The sequence below is a fragment of the Rhinatrema bivittatum genome, chromosome 8 (genome assembly GCF_901001135.1).
Source record: "Rhinatrema bivittatum chromosome 8, aRhiBiv1.1, whole genome shotgun sequence".
Classification (NCBI taxonomy): Eukaryota; Metazoa; Chordata; class Amphibia; order Gymnophiona; family Rhinatrematidae; genus Rhinatrema; species Rhinatrema bivittatum.
This window is the reverse complement of record NC_042622.1, coordinates 170,243,403-170,249,187: the sequence shown is the minus strand read 5'-3', so window position 1 is coordinate 170,249,187 and position 5,785 is coordinate 170,243,403.

Below are 5,785 nucleotides of genomic sequence, written 5' to 3'. Positions count from 1 at the left end.
AGAAACCCCCGAAGGATCAAGTTTGTGGGAACAGATAATGAAAACAATTGTAACCGCAACAAGTAACTGCAAACATCCTACCAACTTGTAGGGAGCTGTGAAAAACAGCGAAAAGAAACGACTGTGAAGACACAGAACACTGCGAGCAAGAAGTAGCGCAGAGCTGAGCAGGATCAAGAACCCAAACGCGGTGGGCGTCTGGACTGATCCATGGTACTACAGGAACGAAAATTAGCAGGTAAGTAATAATTTTCTTTTCCCTGTACGTACCTGGATCAGTCCAGACAGTGGGATGTACCCAAGCTTCCCTAAATCGGGTGGGGTCCTGCGAGGCCTGCTCGGAAAACCTGCTCGCCAAAGTGTCCAGAGACCGAAGAGGCGAGGTGCAGACGATAGTGCCTCGAGAACGTGTGTAACGATTTCCAGGTGGCTGCCCTACAAATTTCCTGCGAGGATACCGAGCGAACCTCCGCCCAGGAAGCCGCCTGAGAACGTGTAGAATGCACTACGATTCCGGGTGGGGGGAGTCCGACCCGCCCCAATGTAGGAAGCAGCAATGCCGGCCTTCAGCCATCTGGCAATGGTAGTCTTCGAGGCCTGAGACCCCTGCTTAGGGCTGGCCCAGAGTACGAAGAGATGGTCAGAGGTCTGGAACTCATTTGTAGCCTCCAGATAGAGGCGCAGAGTGCGCTTGACATTCAAGAGACGGAGAGACTTCGGCTCTGAGGAAGAGAAGGACGGCAACTCCACCGTCTGGTTCACATGGAATGCAGAAACCACCTTCGGAAGGAAGGAGGGAACGGTGCGAAGCGAAACTCCAGAGTCGGAGAAACGGAGATAGGGCTCTCTACACGACAGAGCCTGCAGCTCCGAGATGCGTCGAGCGGAACAGATGGCCACAAGAAATACAGTCTTGAGAGTGAGATCCTTTATCGTTGCGCTGCGCAGCGGCTCGAATGGTGGTCCCGACAGGGAGCGAAGCACAAGGTTAAGACTCCAGGAGGGACAAGGGTCCCATAACGGAGGACGCATATGCTTGACACCCTTGAGAAAACGAGCAATGTCAGGATACTGTAGAAGAGAGCCCCCATCGCTCAACAGCGAACCAAGGGCGGCCACCTGAACCTGTAGTGAATTATAGGCGAGCCCTTTTTCCACCACCGCCTGTAGAAACTGAAGGATCTGAGGTACAGAAGCCTTAGCGGGTCTCGTGGCCTGGCTGGTGCACCACAGCTCGAACACCTTCCAGACTCGAACATAGGCCGCCGACGTCGATGTCTTTCATGCCCGCAATAGCGTGGATACTACCACCTCCGGGTAGCCCCGACGCCAGAAGCGGCGCCTCTCAAAAGCCAGGCCGCAAGACAGAAGAGTTCTGCCTGCTCGAAAAATACCGGGCCCTGATGTAGGAGCTGGGGGAGTTGTCCCAGCCTGATTGGCCCGTCGATCACCAGCTGTAGCAGGTCAGCAAACCAGGGTCGCCTGGGTCATTCTGGGGCGACGAAAACCACGGTCCCCTGATGGCTTTCTATTCTGTGGAGCATCCTGCCCACCAGGGGCCATGGTGGAAAAGCGTAGAGCAGAAGATGTGGCGGCCACGGGAGGACCAGGGCATCCACTCCCTCCGCGCCGCGCTCTCTCTGGCGACTGAAGAAGCGTGGAGCCTTGGCGTTGAGAGCGGACGCCATCAGATCCAAGTGGGGGGCCCCCCCACCGATGGACAAGAAGTTGCATCGCTTTGTCGGAGAGAGACCACTCTCCGGGGTCCAGCAGTTGACGACTGAGGAAGTCCGCCTGGACGTTGTCCACACCAGCGATGTGCGAGGCCGTTAGCCGGACGAGATGACGCTCCGCCCATTGCATCAGCAGCGCTGCCTCGAGCGCGACCTGTGGGCTGCGCGTGCCTCCTTGTCGGTTGATGTAGGCCACGGTGGTAGCGTTGTCCGATAGGATTCTGACTTCCCAGTTCCGAAGAAGCGGGAGGAAATGTCGCAGAGCTAGCCGGACCGCTCTGGTTTCCAGACGGTTGATTGACCACTTCGCCTCCACTGTGGACCACGTCCCCTGCGTGGCGCTTCGATCGCAGACTGCACCCCAGCCTGCTAGACTGGCATCGGTGGTCACCACCACCCAATTTGGCAGATCGAGGGACACGCCACGCGCCAGGTTCGGCGGATCCAACCACCAGCCCAGACTGTCCCTGGCATTCTGCGGGAGCGGGAGAATCATCTGGTAGTCCTGCGATATTGGTTTCCAACGGGAGAGGAGCGCCCACTGTAAGGTCCTGAGGTGCGCAAAAGCCCAAGGTACAAGGTCGATGGTGGACCCCATCACTCCCAGGAGTTGCAGGTAGTCCCAGGAGGTGGGCTCTGGTAACACAGAGAACCGTCGTGTGTGATCCCGCAAGGATTGAGCTTTGTCCTGGCGCAGAAAAACTTTGCCCAGTAGGGTGTCGAAGTTCGCCCCCAAAAAAAACCCAAGCGTTGCGAGGGCATGAGGGAGCTCTTGGAGAAGTTCACTACCCATCCCAGGGAATGTAGAAACCGTACTACTCGAGTCACCGCTGAGCGTCCATGATCGAATGACTTCGCCCGGAGGAGCCAATCGTCCAGATAAGGATGAACCAGGATGTCCTCCTTCCGGAGAGCTGCCGCCACGACTACCATGATCTTGGTGAAGGTGCGCGGCGCTGTTGCCAATCCGAATGGGAGAGCCGTGAGCTGAAAATGCTGGTCCAGAATTTTGAAACGAAGGAAACGGTGGTGGTCCGGGCGGATGGGAATGTGCAGGTAGGCCTCCGTTAAGTCCAGGGAGGCGAGGAACTCCCCCCGATGCACTGCCGCAATCACTGACCGGAGCGTTTCCATGCAGAACCGAACGACTCGAAGGGATTTGTTGACTTCCTTGAGGTCTAGGATAGGCCGGAAGGAACCGTCCTTCTTTGGTACGACAAAATAGATGGAATAGTGGCCCGTCCTCTCTTGAGGTCCGAGCCACAGGGGGAAAAGATGAACCTTCCCTGCGGGGGGGCGGACAAATTCCAATGCGTAGCCGTGTTTTATGGTATCCAGGACCCACTGGTCCGAGGTGATCCGTGCCCACTCCGCGTAGAAATACGTTAGTTGGCCCCCAATCCTGGGGACAGGGGAGTGGGCGAGACTGGCATCATTGTGAAGACTTGGTAGAGGGGTTCCCGGTTCCGGGAGTAGTGCGTGCGGGCCGATGCCCGCGAAAGGAGCGCGACCAGGGCTGAGACCTGGGGGCGGATGACCGGGAGCCCGCCTGTCTGTATCCCCTGTAGCGCCGTTGCGCTCTGGTCCGAGAAAAAAACGCTCTGGATGGTCGAAACCTATCCTCCGGCAGCCGATGAACAGCGTTCTCCCCCAGGGACTTGATGATCTGGTCCAAATCCTCCCCAAAGAGGAACTTGCCCCTGAAGGGAAGAGAGCCCAGACTCGACTTAGAGGACGTATCAGCCGCCCAATTGCGTAGCCACAGTAGTCGTCGTGCTGCCACTACCGAAACCATGGATCTTGCGAGGACCCGAAAAAGGTCGTACGAGGCGTCCGCCCCATACGCCACTGCGGCTTCTAGCCGATCTGCCTGGGCAGCCTCATCGGACGGCAGGTTCTGAGACGTGAGGAGTTGTTGCACCCAAAGGAGACTAGCCCGCTGGGCAAGCGAACTGCACATCACTGCCCGCATACCTAGAGCGGAGACCTCGAAAACCCGCTTAAGGAAAGCTTCCAACTTACGATCCTGTGTGTCCCGCAACGCTGCACCTCCCGTCACTGGGATAGTCGTCCTCTTCGTGACCGCCGACACTGCGGAGTCCACCTTTGGGACCTTGATGAGGTCCAGAAAATCTTCGGGGAGCGGGTACAGCTTTTCCATAGCCCGGCTGCTCTTCAGGGAGGCCTCCGGGGTGTCCCATTCCCTGGTGAGAAGTTGTAAAAACGAGTCATGAATGGGAAAAGCCCGAGCCCTCAGCCAGAGTGCCGCCAGGATAGGATCTCCCTTCCTTGAAGGGGTGACGACAGCGGGAGCTACTGGGGCAGGCGGGTCTGGTGGCGGGTCCAAATCTAATTCTTGGATGATCTGCGGGATGAGGTCGTCCAGCTCTTCCCTCTGGAAGAGGCATAGGATACGCGGATCATCCCCCTCCTGCGTGCCGTCCCCTTGTCCCCCGTCCGGGAGGTCAAGTCCATGTCCCGCTGGGTCTGGCACCGCCCCCACTGCCGCGGGCGTGGATCGGACCCGGGTAGGAAGGCGGGAGGCCCCCACTCCCGGAGGGTTGGGGGGGGGCCGGCGTCGAGGGCGACATCCAAGGGATCTTAGGAGGGGGGGGTCCCACAGGTGCTTCCAGCCCCTGCAGATAAGCGGTATGCATGAGCAGGATAAACTCCGGAGAGAACCCCGGCCTGCTCGGGTGTGCTTCGGGGGCGGCGTGGTTCCTGCTCCCTGGCCGCTTGGTTCCTGCACCAAAATCGGGGGAACACCCCCGCTGGTAGAGTCCTCCAGGGATCCGTTCCCCCTCGTGGCCTGCGCCTCAGGGCGCTCAGAATGTAAAATGGCCACCGCCCGGGCAAAAAAGAGAAATCAGTCAGGGACTGTGAGGTACCTTCCCCCCCCCGGGAAGGCATCGTGCACAGATGTCTTTATAATGTTATTTGTTATAATGTAAGCCGCCCACGTGGCGACAGTTTTATTTCACTGTACACCGGTGTGATATGTATTTTATACAGGAACGTCGGTTTATAAAAACTAAAAATAAATAAATAAATGTCCTCCCGGGAAATCCGGGACCCCGGGTCTCCGCAGGCCGCACAGCGGGACGGCCGCGGCATCGGGATTGCTGTAGGAAAAAAGAAAAAGCCACGGGGGGGGGGGGCCACACGCACAAAAGCGCCGCTGTTCGGGGGCCCGGTCGGCCCGCACTGCCCGCTGTCCGAAAATAGAGGAGGGTGCCGCGGGGGGGGGCCTTCCCGGCCACACGACCCGCCCCAGACATCTTTCCCTAAATGGCTCAGCAGCCCATGAGGAGCTGTAAAATGGCCACGGGTGAGGGAGTAAAGAGCGAAGAGGCCGGCTCCACCGGCTTTCGCGGGCACCGGGGCCTGAGCTGTGAAGGAAAAAACTACAAAGGAAAAACAAACTTACCCCTGGCTGCAACGAGAAATAAACAGCAAGGCCGCAGAGAAGAGACAAGGAAGATAAGCCACTCCCCAGAAGTTGAAAGAACTCTGCCTTTTTTTTTTTTTTTTTAACTTAATACAACTTGATACAAACTTGATCCACAGAAAAAGACAACAAGCAAGCCATAATCAAGCAAGAAAGTGAAGAAAAAGGAAAAGGAGGGGAAGCCTGATTCCCCTACTCGCATCTGCTGGAGTCAGAAGATACTGAACTCCTGCAGAGGGGGTAGTAGTATATATGGATACGCCCCCTCAAAGCTTGTGCTGACTCCATCTGCTGGATTGGGGACATAACCCACTGTCTGGACTGATCCAGGTACGTACAGGGAATAAGGTTTTAAAATGAAGTAAAACAAAATGTTTGGTATGTGATTTGAGAAGTTCTGGCAAAATTTTAGCTCAGGCACAAGATGTTCTACCTAAGTGGAATGTTAAAGTTTGGCCTCTTTCACCTTTGTGAGTTACTGAATAAAAAAAATTAAAAAAAAGTAAGAATACACTTTAAGGGCAAAGGCAAGTGCCATGTGCTCCTGCTTTATGTTCCAGTAAATAAATCATGCTCAGCCAATTACAAGAAAAAGACAACTTAG